Source organism: Schistocerca serialis, chromosome 2 (genome assembly GCF_023864345.2).
Source record: "Schistocerca serialis cubense isolate TAMUIC-IGC-003099 chromosome 2, iqSchSeri2.2, whole genome shotgun sequence".
In the NCBI taxonomy this organism is placed as follows: Eukaryota; Metazoa; Arthropoda; class Insecta; order Orthoptera; family Acrididae; genus Schistocerca; species Schistocerca serialis.
The window spans coordinates 406,462,715-406,482,986 of NC_064639.1; positions in this window are offsets into that span (position 1 = coordinate 406,462,715).

The following is a 20,272-nucleotide window of genomic DNA, read 5'->3' on the forward strand; positions in this document are numbered from 1 at the left end:
GTTCCGTTGATCTCAATAAGCATTATAAATAAATACTATCACAATATTTACAGTACAGAAGAGCGCAATATGGGCGCTCCATGATACAAATCGTAGCAACCATCATCTTCAACTTCTGTAGTCCTGTCTTCCTCAGTTGCGTGTAATATTACGGTATATTGATAATTTTTACTTTATGGACCATCTGACACTTATAAGAAGAGGAACAACACCAAAACTGGAACAGGAGCGTAGTAGATAGAAAATCGTCAACGCAACCTTACAGGTTTAAAACCACTCACCAGAACTGTTTATAATCTATTGGCACATTGAAAGAATGTAAACTAAATAGCAAAAATATGACCATATTCCAGGCCACTGAAGGTGCCTTGTAGAAAATAAAGGCGAAACGCGCATGGCACGAAAATTGCCTCTCATTCAGTTGTAGTCAGACGGTCCATAAACTAAAAATTATAAATATACCGTAAAGTTAGCAACTAATGTTACATCAACACAGGGACAGGTATAATAATTTTTATGCACATGTTGTGAGTCATTCATATTCGAGAGAGTCTACATTTAATAGCTGCATTAAATAGCTCATTCATCAATACAGTAAAAACCTACAAGAATATTTGCTCATTTGTACTAAAAAAATCATTAATTGATTAAAATTAATTTTGTATTACGTACTCCTTCAATTTACTCTTGAATTTTGGTGTATTATATGGAATGAGTCGTACTATCGCAACATTTACATTACAATACAGCACAATATTGTTCATTCATGACAAAAATCGTAGCAACTAATACTACATCGTAATATACGAGCAGAAAAAATATTTATACATACTTTGTGAGTCATTCATATTAGGAATAGTTTATATTTATGCTTACACGAATGGCTCTCTGGTTTATACAGTAAAAAGCTACATAAATACTTGCTCATATGAACTAAAAAGTCATTAATTGAACAGAATGAATTTTGTATCTGCTACTCCTTCAATTTTCTCTTGAATTTTGGTGTTTCAAGAGCAAGACTTCTGATATTTCTAGGTGGGGTATTGCAAATTTTGTTGCCTGAATAGTTTACTCCTTTTTGTACAGTAGTAAAATTTGACTATTTACTATGTAAGTCCTCTTTTGACATTATATTGTAGCTATGATATTCACTACTGGTTTTGAAGAAAGGGCTGTTTTTATCGATGGAACATGCAAGAGAGAATATATACTGAGATGTGATTGTAAAAACTTGGTGTTCCCGGAACAGATTCCTGCACAAGTGTCGTGGATGCACACCTCTTGCAAAGCGTATCGCTCTCTTCTGAGTGATGAAACTTTTTTTACCTCTGTAGATGATTCTGTAAGACAAAAGTGCTTGTCTCTGAACAATATGCATCTCTCTTCTACATAACATGACACATTAATAACAGAGAACTGTTCTGGCATTTTTCAATGTTTTAATACATTTCAAGAGGGTATACAGCCCTCCCTTGTTAGAGCATATCTTGCAAATGACCCACCCCTTTGGATAACCAGCAGAGGGAGCCATCCCTCAACATAATAATTAGATTTTGGTGTGTAAAAAAGAGTAACATTACGCTATTGACATTTACTGTGATCCTGAGGAGACCTTTACCAGTGAATCGATGGGGCTTAGGTCTAGAGAACTGGCAGGCCACTCCATTCGCCTGATATCTTCTGTTTCGAGGCACTCCTCCACGATGGCAGCTCGGTGGGGTCGTGCGTTATCATCCATCAGGAGGAAGGAGGGACCCACTGCACACCTGAAAAGGCAGACGTACTGGTGCAAATTGACGTTCTGATACACCTGACCTGTTACAGTTCTTCTGTCAAAGACACACAGGGGTGTATGTGCACCAATCATAATCCCATCCCACACCGTCAAACCATGACGTCCATACAGGTCCCTTTCAAGGACATTAAGGGGTTGGTATCTGGTTCCTGGTTCACGCCGGATGAAAACCCGGCGAGAATCACTTTTCAGATTACACCTAGACTCGTCCGTGAACATAACCTGGGACCACTGTTCCAATGACTATGTACTGTCCTCTTGACACTAGGCTTTACGGGCTCTTCTGTGACCAGGGATCAGTGGAATTCACCTTACAGGTCTCCAGGCGAATAAACCATGTCTGTTCAGTCGTATGTAGACTGTGTGTCTGGAGACAACTGTTCCAGTAGCTGCAGTAAGGTCCCGAGCAAGGCTACCTGCAGTTTTCCGTGGCCATCTACGGGCAATGAAGGTGAGATATCGATAACGTTTGCTGTTTGCTGTAATCGTTGCCATATTCTTGAGATCACACTTTGCAGCACACAGAGGGCCCATCATACGACCTGCTGTGTTTGACCAGCCTCCAGTCGCCCTAGTATTCTACCCCTCATTATGTCATCAATATGTGTTCTTTGAGCCATTTTAAACACACAGTCACCATTAGCACATCTGAAAACGTCTGCACCATACTCTGATATGGACTAACACACCTCTGCGTATGTGGACTGCTGCCAGTGGCACGACCGCAGGTCAAATGCACCACATGGTCATACTCCGAGGTGAATTAGAGCCACAAACCGCCCACCAGAGAGTTGTCTCACCACAAATTAGCATTATCCTTAATTTTGTATAGTGATGTTGTAGATGTTATCTTTCTTGATACAGGCAAAGTGTCCAGCATAGTTATGAGGGGTGATGACCCTGTAGTCCCCAAGAACAAGAGACCCTTGCTGGAGGGTGTGGGTTTTCCAGCACACATTTAACATAACACTGTCAATATAAAAGTTAATCGTGGTGAAACTTTTTAGCTGCTGTTCCATGCAGACAATCAGAACTTCAAAACTTGCTGGATTTTGTGAATTTGTGGATACATGCTATAGAGAACTTTTGTCATGCTCTGAAACTGGATATTTGTCTTTAATGTCTGCAGTCAAGAGAATCTTACAACTGGGGGGAAGCTCTGAAGTCTTGTTTCATGTCAGGACAAAAACCATTAGAGTTCTTGGTAGAATTTTTCTTTGTTCCCCATCATCTTTTCCAACATTAACAATTTTTAATTTGTGGCAAGCCTTCGACAATGAAGTGGCAAAAACAACAGAAACTTACGATTCTGAGACTATGGCTGTAATTGAAATGAACGGACAAATACATTTATGATTGGTTGCTCAGGAGGGATGGTGATCCTCTGTTGTGGTGGGAACAAAGAAGACTTTTTACCCATATTTATATTCTTTGGTCCTAAGTAGACTGTGCATACCAGGGAGTTCAGTAGTTACAGAGAGGGTATTTTCGAAAGCAGGACAAACACTGATTGAAAAAAGGAGTCGATTGGGGCCTCAAAAGTTTCAGAAAGTATATTTATCAATGGCAATGTTTAAGTTTGTATGTATGTCTTCTACAAGCTTTTAAAATAATAAAATTTTAAAATGAAGTGAAATGAAGTTATCTAAATAGTCCCCTGTGCCATTTTTACATTTCAAATTTCGTTGGTAATCCTTTGGATTACTTTGAGTTAATTCTAATATCATTTTCGTTTGCTCGAGCCACCATTTTTTCCCATTTTTCATAGCTTGTGATTCGAAAATTTCTGATCCCACATGAGTTTAGAGAAGCTAAAATATTTATTGAAACATTACAATGTTTGTATTACCTGTGTTACTTTTTTGTTGGAAATGAGTCTGTGTCATAATAGAGTGACATTTACAAATTGAAATTTTAAAAAGTTGCTTCTATAATTTTTATCCAATACTCTAAAATGCAGGACTTGTAGGGTGCAATAGTGCTAGTCACGAGTGTCCACAAAAATTTTTCAGGGAAGGAAGCCAAGACAGTTAAATAGCCATTTTTGGTCTAAATTAAATGATCACTTTTGAGATGTGTCTTGCCACAAGAACTAATTGTTGGACACCACACAAAGAATTCATTATCTCTCCGAGCAACGATGGATATCCACTCAATATTTGTATTTCTTATAGGCACCCTACTTTCATACTTTTTAAGATAGACTCATGAATATATTCTTTGAAGTAAATTTTTCTGTGTTATTAAAATTGTTCTGAATGTGGAAGTTGACACTCCAAATTTATATCATTTTACTACTACATTTTACATGTATTCAAGAAAATGACCAATAAGTTAGGAAATAAAAGAGAAAAATATTTAGAAAAGATGTTTTTATCATGTAATGTTAAACTGATACCGAAAGTGAAACATCTGAACTAAGAAACGATCAGAAATGAGAATACTAATGGTTACAAAGAAAATAAATCAGTTATAAAGAGGCTTTGACTAATCTTTCTTGAAAGTGACAAAGCAGAAAAAAAATTTTAAGACATAGCAGAATGCTCATGGCACTCTGCTAAATAAAATAATGCTCCAGGAAGCGCTACCTTTCACTATTGCTGATTATGTCAAGAAGTCAATGACGGGGAATTTGATTTCACAACAGCAGGGAAACACCTTATACCCAACAAAACACTTATACTTCGAAGAAGGCTGTAAAGGAAGTCAGTGCAGCACACAAGAGCGGCTATTTTCCGTCTTTCTTCATCCAAGGTAAAGTAGCATATTCACTGCTATGGAAGGTAGACTGACTTAACGAATGAAGCCCATGCTCCATGATTGAGTGTCTGGTGTCATATTTTGTAAGGAGAATATGATAAGTTCTGTAGTATTATTTCAGTAGTACAAGATGGCACACGAAAAATCGGCTCTGAGTACTAGACTGTTCTCTGTCGGCCGCCAATTTCATCTATTTTTTCGAAGCTGTTGCTTGCATTAGCTTGTTATTTATGTACCGCCTAATTATTACATATTTATCTATTTGCTGTTGTATGTGTTCGTGGCAGGCAACAATCGTGCGTAATTGGCGAGCAGTCTGTGCTTGGAGTCCGTTTTTGGTGCGTCACCCTATATTATTTCACTGCAATCAGCCATATAATGCTACAATTACCTAAACGAGAGATTTTGCAGAATCATAGCAATTACTTCTACAAGTGTGTGAGAATTACAGAAATTACTTCTACAAGTGTGTGAGAATTCTGTAATGAATAAAAACTCTGCACTCCAAATCTCCAGGGGGAGGCAAGTGCTTCCTCTTGGCGCCCTCCATCGTCCAATCACCTATGCTACTAATTTTAAATTTTTCTTATAAACCATATACCATGCACAAACGATCGGTAAACAAGTAAAAATGAGTAGTTCCCAGAAAAGAACGATTACAAGTGAACTAGTTCCCAAGGATGAACAAGTTTGCCCACCTCTCATTTACAGCACCCACTGTGTCATTGTTGATGTGAAAACAAATGATATTCTACCACAAATTCTGTTTTATCAAATTCTGTTTTATTTCAACTCAAATACGAGTTTTAAAGTTCATGAAGATGGGCAGCCATTGGAGCTCAGAATGTAAGGTATTTGATATGAACAAAATAGTTACTACCAAACGGAATAAGCTACAGTGGCAGACCATTTTTTAAATAAAACAAAAAAATTAGATGGAGAAAACTTATCTTATTTGTTCTTGCATTTTACAGCCTTCAAATCACATTTCAATAGGAGGAGGTCCATTAATTTGACATTGCACATTCAAAACATAATGTTTAAACAAGGCTCATACTTATAAATAAGCACATGACTCGGAAACACATGGGGTAGCCATCAAAAGCTGTGTAAAATATGACATAGCAATGGTATCAATGGTCTAGAAAACAAATAATAGTCAACTACATTCAAACTTTGAGACCTTTCTGGAAGTTTCAAATAAATGTCAAGAAGTACCTTACACACATTTTTAGAGTGAAGCCACTCAAACAGGGAATATTCATCTTCCTCTTCGCCCTTCATGTCAAAATTCATAGTCCTCTAGCTGCGGCATCGAGACATGTTCAGGAGTCATTATTTACAGAATCCCCAGAATGTCTGGACACAGAAGATTTCTTGAAAACACCATAGTTGTGCAGTCATCATTCTCCCCCTCAGTAGTGAGTTAATGAAAGTGTTCAAAGTACAGTCTGATGCTTCAGTATTCAGAATTTGTGGTATGCTTTCATTACCCTTACGTAAATTAAGAATTAACATTATCACTCTACATTTATCAGGTTTAGCATCAAGTAGGATACCTTTGTTCGTAATGGCATGAGCGACAGCTTTGAAGTATGTGAAGAGCCCAGCATACTCTTCTTGAGTACCTGAAAGCAGAGATTGCATACCAGAGAGCAGAAATGATATAGACACTGATACTCACGATCACTGGCTGAAGAAATGCCCACCCAGTCGAATAAGAGGTCTCAGAGGGTGAACATAACAGCAGCAATGCGACCTTCATGTAGATATTAGTGATGCCTGTTGTATAATGTGGTAACAGAAATATACACTCCTGGAAATTGAAATAAGAACACCGTGAATTCATTGTCCCAGGAAGGGGAAACTTTATTGACACATTCCTGGGGTCAGATACATCACATGATCACACTGACAGAACCACAGGCACATAGACACAGGCAACAGAGCATGCACAATGTCGGCACTAGTACAGTGTATATCCACCTTTCGCAGCAATGCAGGCTGCTATTCTCCCATGGAGACGATCGTAGAGATGCTGGATGTAGTCCTGTGGAACGACTTGCCATGCCATTTCCACCTGGCGCCTCAGTTGGACCAGCGTTCGTGCTGGACGTGCAGACCGCGTGAGACGACGCTTCATCCAGTCCCAAACATGCTCAATGGGGGACAGATCCGGAGATCTTGCTGGCCAGGGTAGTTGACTTACATCTTCTAGAGCACGTTGGGTGGCACGGGATACATGCGGACGTGCATTGTCCTGTTGGAACAGCAAGTTCCCTTGCCGGTCTAGGAATGGTAGAACGATGGGTTCGATGACGGTTTGGATGTACCGTGCACTATTCAGTGTCCCCTCGACGATCACCAGTGGTGTACGGCCAGTGTAGGAGATCGCTCTCCACACCATGATGCCGGGTGTTGGCCCTGTGTGCCTCGGTCATATGCAGTCCTGATTGTGGCGCTCACCTGCACGGCGCCAAACACGCATACGACCATCATTGGCACCAAGGCAGAAGCGACTCTCATCGCTGAAGACGACACGTCTCCATTCGTCCCTCCATTCACGCCTCTCGCGACACCACTGGAGGCGGGCTGCACCATGTTGGGGCGTGAACGGAAGACGGCCTAACGGTGTGCGGGACCGTAGCCCAGCTTCATGGAGACGGTTGCGAATGGTCCTCGCCGATACCCCAGGAGCAACAGTGTCCCTAATTTGCTGGGAAGTGGCGGTGCGGTCCCCTCAACGGCACTGCGTAGGATCCTACGGTCTTGGCGTGCATCCGTGCGTCGCTGCGGTCCGGTCCCAGGTCGACGGGCACGTGCACCTTCCGCCGACCACTGGCGACAACATTGATGTACTGTGGGGACCTCACGCCCCACGTGTTGAGCAATTCGGCGGTACGTCCACCCGGCCTCCCGCATGCCCACTATACGCCCTCGCTCAAAGTCCGTCAACTGCACATACGGTTCACGTCCACGCTGTCGCGGCATGCTACCAGTGTTAAAGACTGCGATGGAGCTCCGTATGCCACGGCAAACTGGCTCACACTGACGGCGGCGGTGCACAAATGCTGCGCAGCTAGCGCCATTCGACGGCCAACACCGCGGTTCCTGGTGTGTCCGCTGTGCCGTGCGTGTGATCATTGCTTGTACAGCCCTCTCGCAGTGTCCGGAGCAAGTATGGTGGGTCTGACACACCGGTGTCAATGTGTTCTTTTTTCCATTTCCAGGAGTGTATATGTAATCCATATTCAATTGTCTACACAGGTATGGAAACCCATCTGACATGAAGGTAATGTTGTTTAATGCAACAATTATTTTGAACAGTAGTGACAGGAAACGCATCAGTGTGGGGACGATGTTCGGTCATGAGTTTTACCCCCTGCTGGTTTTCAAATATCCATACATGGCGATACAAAACTCATATTATCCACAGACGAGTGGACTCATTTATGCAGTGCTTCAAGGCACACTGCAGCCATGTTTATTGGATTTGCTCAAGCTTGTCGCAAGTTGTGTGTGCTGTACTAGCAATCTCGTTATGGTGTTCTTGTTGGCAGCGAGAATAAGATACGTGCGACGTATAATTCTGTTCAACACTTTATTTAGACAAGAAGTTTATTTTTAGCTCACATAACAGCAGGAAAAATGTTACGAAACATTTCCAGTGGAACGAATATTATCAGTTTTTCGGTAATTAAGTGAGGAAACAGTAACAGAAATACTAAAAAGTCAAAGCAAATTATTAAATTTGTGGGGCGCGCGCTGCAGCAAGAAGGAAGTAGAGAGCCTGTATACAGAGAGAGTGGCCATAGGTGAAGTTGCCTGTGATTGGTTGATTAGCTTTGGCGCCACTTTTCTGCCAATCGTCTCTCGCGCTTCCTACGTTCGCCGTGCTTTTGAGTTGAATTGAAGCTCAGAGGACTTTTGGAAACGATTAAAATGTCTTTGAATTATTGAGAGACTTGTTATGCATTGTGCAAGCATGTTCGATTTAGCTGTATATCGTTTTTTAGTACGTAATTAGCGTTTGCGATCTTAAATACGAGTTGAAATAATGAAGCATTTTGTGATGAAGTTGGTAGGCCTACATGTTTGAAGTAAACACGTTAGTAATTGTACAGTATTGTTTTTGACATCTGTAATTCGTTCTGCAGACGTTCGTAAACGATGCCAGGTTGTGCTGCATTTGATTGTTCCGAATCCGAACACTAGGTGTTATTTTGGTTTCAGTATTATTGCCTGACTGTTGACGCAGGCAAGTTGTAAGCACGTTTTCCGCAGTTGTCGTGGTAGCTGAAACATTATTCGTAGTAAATAATTGTAGGTACTCTTGAAGACAGTTTTTAGTAGGCCTACTTACTGTGGGGTAGAAGGGATACATTTGGTCGTTATTACAGTAGCCTACATTTAACATTACCCGATTTTTGTAATCTTTTTCGCTTGTTATTTATATATGAAAGAAAGTCGTAAGCAGTTGTTTACTTGTGACATGCAAAAAGTTTGAAGACGTGACAAGAAGTAATAATACGTCTCACAGTATATGTATGTCACAAGTAAACAACTGCTTTTGACTTTCATTCATCTGACATAATACAGGTATGTTTAATCTTTAGCGTTATGCACTTCCGATACAAAACAAATGCTATACACAATTTTTTTTTATTTGCGTTACTTTCATTGCAATATGTCTAGTAAACGAACTTTAAAGGAGATAAATGCATGTAACGAATAATTTTTACAGCCACTGTATCAAATTTTCCTGTGCTGTAGGAAGTAGGCTACTATGAGTATATTATAGCTGTAAAGAAAGGCATTTAACGAATGATTTCGCCTTATTGCCTTGTGCTTTTGATTCGGGATTGTGTACTCCACTACTCCACTACTGGCCATTCAAAAGCCCCGCCCGCAGTTTGGCAGAAAAATGGCCGCCGTATCGTCCGGTTGGCCACTCTCTCCCTACACAGGCTCTCTAGAAGGAAGCGTCTCACAGTGCTCCTGATGGTCAGCACGCGAACCCTGTTGACATGCGCCGGTCTATGAGCTCATGGGGGCGCAGAAAGCAACGTGTTTTCTCAGTTGTGTGCATGACGTCATGGTGGAAGCAGCTGTGCCAAACAGTACACGTTCGAATTGTGTGTGATTGTTTTTCTTGTGTTGTTTTGTGTTTGAAGGAGTATTTTGATTGAGTTCTTTCTTCTGAGGTACTCAGTCAACAGCGGAAACATTCGGAATTCGGGAGTGTTAACGGTTTTTGCTGCAATTGATATTTGATTCGGAACTGTAATAGTTAGCGATAGTGGACAGTGGGATCAACATTGTGTTCGCCAGCTCTGTAGTTTATGGTTCGTCCTGTGAAATTCTTATTGGAGAATCTACAAGTGAGTGCCAGGCTGTGCTGTTACGGGCTGTTTTTCCAACAACCGGAACACAAAGGGAACTGACGTAATGTATCACAGTTTCCCGCGTAATGAAACATTACAAAAACTATGGTTGTCGAAATGTTGTAGGAAAGACAGTGTAAATGTTGCGCATGCACGAATATGTTCTCGCCATTTCGCAGAAACAGATTACTTAAGGGATTTACAGTCTGAATTGCTTAATTTGCCCCAAAAAAGAATGCTCCAACCAGATGCAGTTCCTTTGTGCAATTTGCCATGCAGTAGTGCGACTGTCAATGTGTCACCCGCAACAGAAGACAGAACCAAATGGTATAAGAAACGAGAACTACGTAAGAGATCTCTGGAAACTCTGGAAAAGCTGTCACCAAATAAGAAACATCATAATAAGAGCACATGTACAGAGGACAGTTTTTTTTTCAGACACAGATAAAGTTACTTTGATGAATACTATAGCGGCTTTAGATAGAAGGAATGCTGTTCTTACAAACAAGTGTGTGCAACTTCAAGCTCTTAAGTAAATTCATTTCAATGTGATTAAATGAATAGTTTCTGATTTATTTGAGCCGAGGTTTCGAATTTCAAGTGTGTGTCAGTGTGGTTGTGATCTGATATTTTACCGATGTGTGAGGCATAAGCTGCGAAAGAATATAACTCATCAGTTTTAACTGTAATATTTTAGTAGCACCAGCCCCCCGGGGGAAAGCGGAGCGCCGTCCTTGGATGATGCCGGAAGTGACGTCCCTGAAGCGTGCTGGGAAGTGTACCCGTCGTCTGGAATGCGTTTGCCGTTTAATTGGAGCCGGTGAGGTTGCTGGGTGGCGGGCGGAGGTTTTGCCTGATTGCGTTGCAGACGTGAATGTGAACGCTGGTTTCACCCTATCAATGGAAACAGTGTTCAAATGGTACAAATGGATCTGAGCACTATGGGACTTAACATCGGAGGTCATCAGTCCCCCAGAACTTAGAACTACTTAAACCTAACTAACCTAAGCACATCACACACATCCTTGCCTGAGGCAGAATTCGAACCTGCGACCGTAGCAGTCGCGTGATTCCGGACTGAAGCACCTAGAACCGCTCGGCCACCACGGCCGGCGAAACAGCATTTATCTTGTGGTTGGGTCACCTGTGTTTTGTCACCTCTAATGACGACACGATGTGGACCAGTATATGGCGGTGTGAGTGGCGTCACAACGTCCTCTACTCACAACATTACATGTATACAGGATCGTAACTCTTGGGGTATGAATGTTTGCGATGTACCATAGCGCGATGCTTGTCACGGTCGGATCTGCGCCAGCATTTCTCTGAGATGGGCAACAAGTACTGGTGCCTTAACATCGTCCAGCGAAATTGTGTGTGGGTCCATGAACTCAATGGGAAACCTAGGACTTCTCCATATACCAGTTCTGCCGTTGAGGTGTCTAGATCTGGTTTATACATGTTACGTAGGCCGAGCAAAACTAGTGGTAAGGCGGACGTTCATTGTGATTCATGGCACATTAAAGCGGCTTTAAGCGGTTGTTGCCAGCGTTCAATCATGCTGTTACTGGCACGATGGTAACTTGTTGTTGTGTGATGCAATGCGCTGCAAAATTTACTTAGCTGGGGAAATTGGTCAGATTCGAAATGGCGTCTTCTGTCCGTCGTTATATGAAGTGGACAACCGAAACGGACGATCCAGTGTGACACAAATGCAGTGGATAGCATCTCAGAAATGTTATCTACTGGTATGGCTTTTTTCCAGCGTGTGAATCGGTCCATTATTGTCAGTAGGTAACGTTGTCCATCTGAAGGGGGCAGCGGATCTTCTACATCAATATGAATAGGGGCAAACTGTGTTGTTGCGTCTGGAAGTTTGCCCACCGGTGCAGAGACATGACGAGAATTCTTGCTGCGCTGGCACTGTTCGCATGCGCGAACCCATGTGCGACAGTCTTTTTTTATTCCAGGCCACACAAATCTTCTAGCTATTAGTCTAATTGTTGCCTTCACGCCGGGGTGACGTAAATTATGCAGACTTTCGAAGGTTTGCTTGCATAGCGCAGTAGGAACGAATGGACGAATTTTCCCAGTTGAAACCTCACAATATAGCTTTGCGTTTTTAGCTGGTTGAAGTTGAAGGCCAGACGTGGCATCTTGTAAACAATCTCGAAGTTCCAGGTCAGACTCCTGTGCTTGGGCTAGCTGTGTGAATTGTAATCTTCGTGATACTGCTCACCCGAGGTAGACAGTCTGCAACGACATTGTCGATTCCCGATATATGCCATACATCAGAAGTGAATTGTGCAATGAACTCCAGATGATTATATTGTCTCGAAGAACATTTGTCATTATTTTGCCGAAAGGCATGGGTGAGGGGTTTATGGTCTGCAAAAATGACAAAAACTCGAGCTTCCAACTGTGTACACAAATATTTAATTGACTCATAAATCGCCAACAATTCGCGGTCGTACACGCTCCATTGTTGCTGCGCAGGAGATAGCTTTCGCGAAACGAAAGCGAGAGGCCGCCAGGCACCGTCTACATATTGTTGCAAGGCGGCACCGCCATCTGGCTAGCGTCTACTGCCAGCATGAGAGGTGCTTCCAAAGCCGAATGTTCCATAAAGGCTGCCTCTACTATACTTTTCTCGGCCGCTTCCAACACGTTTTCCATCGACTGTGTCCACAATATCGGCGTTTTGCCTTTAATCTTAGGACCAGCTAAAGCTGCGGTAAGAGGCTCTTGGAGTTCTGCCGCTTGAGGTAGGTGACGTCAATAGAAATTAAGGACTCTCAAGAATCGTCGCAGTTCTTCAGCAGTTTCTGGCCGTGGAATACTCAATATAGCCTCTACTTTCTCCGGTATTGGCAGTGATCCCTTTGATGAAATCCGATGGCCTAAAAAGGTAACCTCTATCTGGCCAAAAATACACTTTGAGGTATTCAACACCACTCCATGTTCGTCAAGGCGTTTAAATACCTCAATTAGGTGCTGTTTGTGTTCTTCTTGGGTCGCTGAAAAGATGAGTATATCATCAAGACACGCAAAACAACACTGCAAGCTTTGCAAAACGGAATCTGTAAATCTATGCTTTGCCTGGGAAGCATTTCTCAATCCGAACGTCATAAACAGGATTTTGAACAGACCAAATGGCGTTATATTGGCCGTTTTCGGAATGTCTCTTTCGGCAACAGGAATCTGCGTAAATGCCTTTGCGCATTCTAATACGCTAAACACCTTTTTTCCACATAGTGCGTAAGGGGAACAGGGTTTCGATCTGGTATTGTCCTAGCATTCAAGGCTCTGTAATCACAACAAGGACGCCATGCACGTTCTTATTTGGCACTAAGTGGGGGGGAGGGGGGGCGGGGGCGTGGGGCTAGACGGGCGAATGAGGCCTTCCTTCAACATTGTATTAAATTCCTCCTTGGAGACAGCGTATCGGTTAGGAGCAAGATGCCTGGGTCTACACGAAATCGGAGGGCCTGCGATAGTATTGATATAGTGTACTGTGTTGTGACATACCTTTTGTGGGGCCCCAGGAGGCCTTGTCATAGCCGGGAATTGTCCTAGAAGTAAGGTGTGCTCATCGCTCTTCGAGTGGATGAATTTGGCGCCGTATGCTGCCGCGCTACGTCGGAACCCATCGGCAGATACTCCCGTGGCGCTGTCTATTAAGCCTAGTTTACACGACGACACTAGGTTGCAGGTAGAGGTGTACATGTCCCACTTTTAACCCGCCCATGCTTGCCCGATGGCCAGGCGGGCAGGCCGCCGCTCGTTGTCAACAGAACGGGCAGGCTGCTTCACTCCCAGCCAAGCCAAGCAGAACCCAACCCGGGCAGGCTGCGGGAAACTTGCTTCCCTGCTCGTATTACTGCTGAGCTGCGCTACGCAGCCGTTTAGTCTGCGCGCGTCATTGTCGTATTATGAACGTTAATCAAAAGTTTTTATTTTACCTGAGCATCAAAAGACAAACCCCAACATTATATATATGCATTAATTTCAGGTAAAAAAATATTGGTTTTATTTGTATATTCTTCCTTTACGCGTATATTTCGGGCTTCTTATCTATATAAATAAAAATTAATTGCCAAATGTGTTGATAAGCGTAAAACTCGAGAACGCCTGGACCAGTTCGGCTAAATTTTTTTTGCTGTGTTCGTAATTCTCAGGACAAGGTTTTTATGAAATAAAATTTTTCGAAAATCGACCGAAAAATTGGAAAATTTGACAAAAACTCAAAGTGCGTTTTCATTGTGTCCGTGTGTTTGTATTGCATACAATCTTCATGAAATTTTGCACACTATACCTTGAAACCAAGAGGAAGGTCACAGTCTACATAAAATTTCATATGGTGCATGGCAGAGGTTCCTTTACATAACGGAATTCGAGAAATTGTACGTATTTATTCCGATCTTGATGAAATTTGGCACGCTTGATATTCAAAGCAGGATGAAGGGCGCTGTCTGCTTAAAATTCTGATTGGTGCATGGTGGAGGGTACTTTACTTACACACTTCTACACCAACCTACAATTTTATTCTGATCTTGAATAAATTTTGCACACTTGACCATCAAGAGGAACATCACTGTCTACATAACATTTCGGACAGTACATTGAAGAGAGTACCTCACAAAAGATTTTGACATCGTTTGCGGGTTACCATGAAAGTTCACTATGTACGCATGTTTCCATGGAGAAGGTTTTTGAATATTTACATGTGCATGTGTGTGTATATATATATATATATATATATATATATATATATATGTATATGTATATATGTATATATGTTTATGTATATATATGTATATGTATATATGTATATATGTATGTATATGTTTATATATGTATATATATGTATATATATATATATGTATATGTATATATATGTATGTGTATATATGTATATATATACGTATGTGTATATGTATATATATGTATTTGTCTATGAGTATACATACATATATATATACATTTCTTTTAAACGAAATGTCTACGATCTTTTTGAAATTTGAAAGCTGTCTGACACATTCACAGTCATCGTGTTGGACAATTCGCGCACAGCAAATGTCGTTTAACAGTTGCAAACCATTTTTGGTTGAGTGAACGTGTTATATTGGCTGCAAAAAACCTTGATGTTAACGAAATGAATTTTCAGATTCAAAATATGACACCTGGCGAATTGCTGACATACAAGTCGGTTTATTCCGTTACTAACCAAGATGATGTAGTCAACTATCCTACGGAATTTTTAAATTCGCTGGATTTCCCCGGATTACCGCCTCCCAATCTGTAATTAAGTCGGATCGGCAATCATGTTGCGAAAGGTAAACCAGCCACGTCTTTGTAATGGCACCCGGCTTGCGGGGAAGAAGTTAAAGAACAACGTAATCGAAGCCACAATTTTAAAAGGAAAGTACAAAGATGAGGACAGTTTGATTCCAGTATCACTAAGATTCCGACCGACATGCTATTCGACTTTAAACGGTTATAATTTCCAGTGCAGCTTACATTTGCCATGTCGATAGATAAAGCGCAAGGGCAGTTGTTATATGTTTGTGGCATCAATCTTGAAAATCATGTTTTTCACATGGCTATTTGTATGTCGCATATTCCCCTGTCGGGACACCTTCAACTTCATTTGTTTACGCACCAGAAAACAAAACTATCAATGCTGTGTATCAAAAAGTATTACAATAAATGCTACCTAGCAATAAACTTTGACACTGATTCACTGATCACCACAAAAGTTGACAGATATATATGAGTTTTCATAGATAGGTGAAGAGGAGATGAACTGAGGTGGCGGAATCCAACAGAGAGAGGACGAGGAGAAGGATAGAGGGTGGGGGGGAGATGGGCCAAGGGATGGGTTCAAAAGTGGTTCAAATGGCCCTGAGCAATATGGGACTTAACTTCTGAGGTCATCAGTCCCCTAGAACTTAGAACTACTTAAACCTAACTAACCTAAGGACATCACACACATCCATGCCCGAGGCAGGATTCGAACCTGCAACCGTAGCGGTCGCGCGGTTCCAGCCTGTAGCGCCTAGAACTGCTTGGCGACTTCGGCCGGCGAAGGGATGGGGAGGGGGGGAGGGGAGGCGATCAAAGAGATAGTGGGAGAGGACTAAATGGATAGAGAGAAAATACGGGAGGGAAGATGGACTACGAGAGTATGGAATAAATAAATGCCCAGGCAACGCAATGCAGTCTGTGCTGCACTTTTCAACACCGAAACGGATGGATATTTGTACTAAAGAAGTGAACCTCCACCCCCCAAAAAGAAGATTGGTCACCTCCCCAGAAGAATAAATTATCTACGCCCCTAGTAACCACTGTACTGCAATGAGAACCAAATTAAGATTTTGGAAGTCTAGATTCTTTAACTTTAGTATGTTTCAGCCAAGTATGACACCAATTATATAAATATTTAACTACGTTTCCAGGATGTATTTTACTGGCTCTGTGAATTCATTCGAAGTTGGCAAAATCATTCTAAATTGCCAAAATGCATTTTAACAAAATCGAAGGACTTGTTTCGTATCCAGTTCGTCTAAAAACTATAGTACTGGGAATACAATGGCGACCCTGAGCCATTTTTCGCGGCTCCTACGATTGCGTCATGAGAGTCCACACTTGTGGTATAGGTCTGCATCATGAGGGACCATATTTCGGACCATCATGATGCAGACTAAGACGACGAGTGTTTACTTGCATGATGCAAATCCAAACGACGACTCTAGACCCTCATAACACAGACCTAAACGACGAGTCTGAATCCTCATGACGCAGATATAGACGCTGTGGAGAGTGGCTCAGAGTTTCCATTATATTCCTACTACAATACATTCATGGAAAAAGACGCTCTTCATTTTAGGAGTATTTGTAGTGTCTAGGTCTTCAGCATCTTGACTCTGCATGTGGGATTCCCCTTAATATAGAAATACAAGAATAAAATTACATTTTGCAATGTGTGTGGAACTCAACAAAATAAATTGTAATTTAAACTCATAATGTGTATTGCCTTACTCCACAAATGAATATTTTATTTTGCAGAACACTTTTCAACATAAAATCTTTACAAATTTTCCTTCAGTTCCCCTGAAAGTATTATTTAGGCCAAACCAGATACTCCTAAAAATATTTGGCTACTTTTGCAAACCCAAGTAACAGAAAATGGTTTACAAACAATAATTAATGTCACTTGGGAGGATCTAAATCAAAAAGTTAGGTCTAAAATAAAAATGAACTGTATGCATTACAAAATTTCTATCTCAGAAATTGACGCCCAGAAAGCACAAGAAAGAAATCTGCACTCTTAATTAGTAAATTTGCGCTCAAACTCATAGTTTCCTGTTTAATGTTCTACTGTATTTTCAATGTGTCTGCTGATTAGTGTTTGAATTAATTATGACGAGATCGTTAAGTCTGTCTGCATTAAGACGTGATCGTTTTTCGCTAATTAGGTTTCCAGCGCAACTAAAAATTCTCTCACTAGACGCACTAGTGGCTGGTATATTTAATATTTTTCTTGCCACACACGCAAGTCGAGGAAGTCGTTGGGAGTTATTTTTCCACTACTGTAGAATATCTCCCTCGTTCACACAGTGTTCTTCCAAGTATCTGCTGACTTCATCATGTAGGAGAGGAGGCTCTTCTGCCCAGTCCTCAAATTTCGCCATTTTGTACGGCCCTGGATTTGTTTCTTGGTTGCTGTGATTGGGCACTTGTACTGAAACTGTACAGGTTCCAATTAATATTTGCAGAATAATGTGAAGATCGTACTACACATAGTTGAAATTATAATAGGTTTTAGATGATGCTATCATTTATCGTCCTGTAAAGTCACCAGAAGATCAAAACTAACTGCAGGACGATTTAAATAAGGTATATATTTTTGGTGTGAAAATTAGCAGTTGGCAATAAATAATGACAAGAGCGAGGTTATCCCTGTGTGTACTAAACTAAGTCCGTTAAACTTCGTTTACAAGATCAACCAGTCAAATCTAAAGGCTGTAGATTCTACTTAATACCTCTGATTACAATTACGACCTACTTAAATAGGAATGGACACACAGAAAATACTGTAGGCGTTTTAATTACAAAACACTCTTTTGGAGCATTGCTACGAAGTTGGAGAGCCTTACTATTGACGGAAGAGGTCGAAAGAGTCTAAATAAGGGCAGCTGGTTTGGTATTATCGTAAAACAGGGGAAAGAGTGTCGCGGAAATTACACAAGAGTTGGGGTGGTAATCATTACAACAATGGCGTTTTTTGACGTGGCGCGATCTATATATGAAATTTCGATCACCAACTTACACCTCCGAATTCGAAGAGATATTGTTGAGTCCCATATACATTGGAAGAAATGATCATCAGAATAAAATACAAAAAAGTAGCGCTCAGACGGAGAGCTGTAGGTGTTCTATCCCGCGCGAAATTCGAGAAAAGGAGACAAATAAGTTGAAAGTGGTTCGATGAACCCTCAACTAAGCACTTGCGTGTGTCTTGCAGAGTAACCATGTACATGTAGATGAAGAATATATGCATTATCTTAGGAGCTTACCTTCAGCACACATCTGTCGTGCTGCTTGGTAAACTTCAATTTTTTCATCCTCGGTTAACTTTCTTAATGTGCGGTAGTTAGCCACCATAAACGTTGCAATTTTATGCAACATACTAACGCACATTTTCTGTTCTAGGAAGGCATCAGCGGCTCGTTTCAAAGGTTTCATGTCCTGAAAATACATTTTCTCAACATACATATTTCACAAGTGGTTCTATAATATTCATATGGAATAAAATTACAAACCTCTTCATCGTTATCCCGTACAGTACAGTGAGTTTTTAAGGCATAAAACCACGGTAGAACTAAATGTAGGGTTGGATCCTTGTCACTCTCTAGATCAACTGTGGCTTCTTTAAACGGCTTAAGAAATTCTATAAGCTGGCCAGTTATATGGTGGTCATAAACCAGCATTTTATCAGAGGCACCTTCATTATGTAAAACAGCCTTCACTGAATCAATCTGAGAATGGACTGATACAAACATGTCAAAATAACTATTCCAACGAGTTGAAACCCACTGCTTTAAAGATGAGTTCAGTCTCACACAGAGACCTCTTCTCTTGAAGTACGAAACTGTAGCCCGCACTGTATTAAGAATGGCTAATATATTTGGAACATTTTCTTTCAAAAACTGTTCGCTCAGAACATGTTTCAAGACTGTGTTTATACTATGAGCCATGCATGGAAGACGCTGATATACTTCGAGAGCTTTGACAACGTTACTGCCCTGGTCTGTGACAAACGTAATTTTGGCAATGTCTTCACGAGAAACACCCATAGTTTCTAAGCCATCTTCCAACTCGTTTCGTATATTCGAGCCAGTTTTTGGGCAGTCAGGAAACGCAGAGCACATCAGTACATATTTATTCAAACGCCAGTCTGAATTTATGTAATGCATTGTCACGGACATGTAATGCACCCCTTTGTAACTATCTGTCCATAGATCAATTGTACTGGCATATATACCAGAACGAATCGCATGCACTATATCTGGGAGCATTTTGCTGCGCACTTCATCAGCTAAGGTTTGAACTCTCCTAGCTACTGTCACTCGGGAAGGCATAACATTTTTAATATCAACTGAGCCATATTTTTTACCTATGTCGATCAGTGTCTGCCCTAAATTAAGAAATCCTTTTCCCTCTATACTGCTAAATGGTCTCAGGCCCTTAGCACACATTTCGACGCACTTTTCGGCCACTAAATCTTTGTCCTCTTTCAAGATATTTACGGAGTGAGGGAAGTGCTTTTCAAATTTGCACACATGTCGTAACATACTCGAGGTTCCCGAATAAGTACTTAAGAGCTTTTTACATAGTTTGCATTGAGACACACCTACCGATTTATTTGAAGCGGCCTCATAAACACACGAAAACGTTTCCCATACGGCACTTGTGCTCTGTTTCGTTACCAGCATGTATTCGCCAGTTGTAAATTTTTTTTCAATCTCACTAAAGTTCGACCTATTCATTGTGCTGCCTCCACCGTTGCGATAAATGAACTGCAGGCTAACTACCTGGCTACTCTAGTCACGGTAGCTTGACAGCGCAACCTGTTGTCAGGCGCAGCAAGCTGAGCGGGTCCCGTGAAACTTGGCAGGCTTGCGGGAACCCGGGTAGCCCGGGCTTGCGGGAGCCCGTATCGCCCGCATTGCCCACTATTCCTCAGTACACGCGCACTCTTGTGTTTACGTCGCGGCAGGCTGACCTGCATGAATGGTTGCAGAGGAGCTAGGGGCAAGCAGGCTGCAAG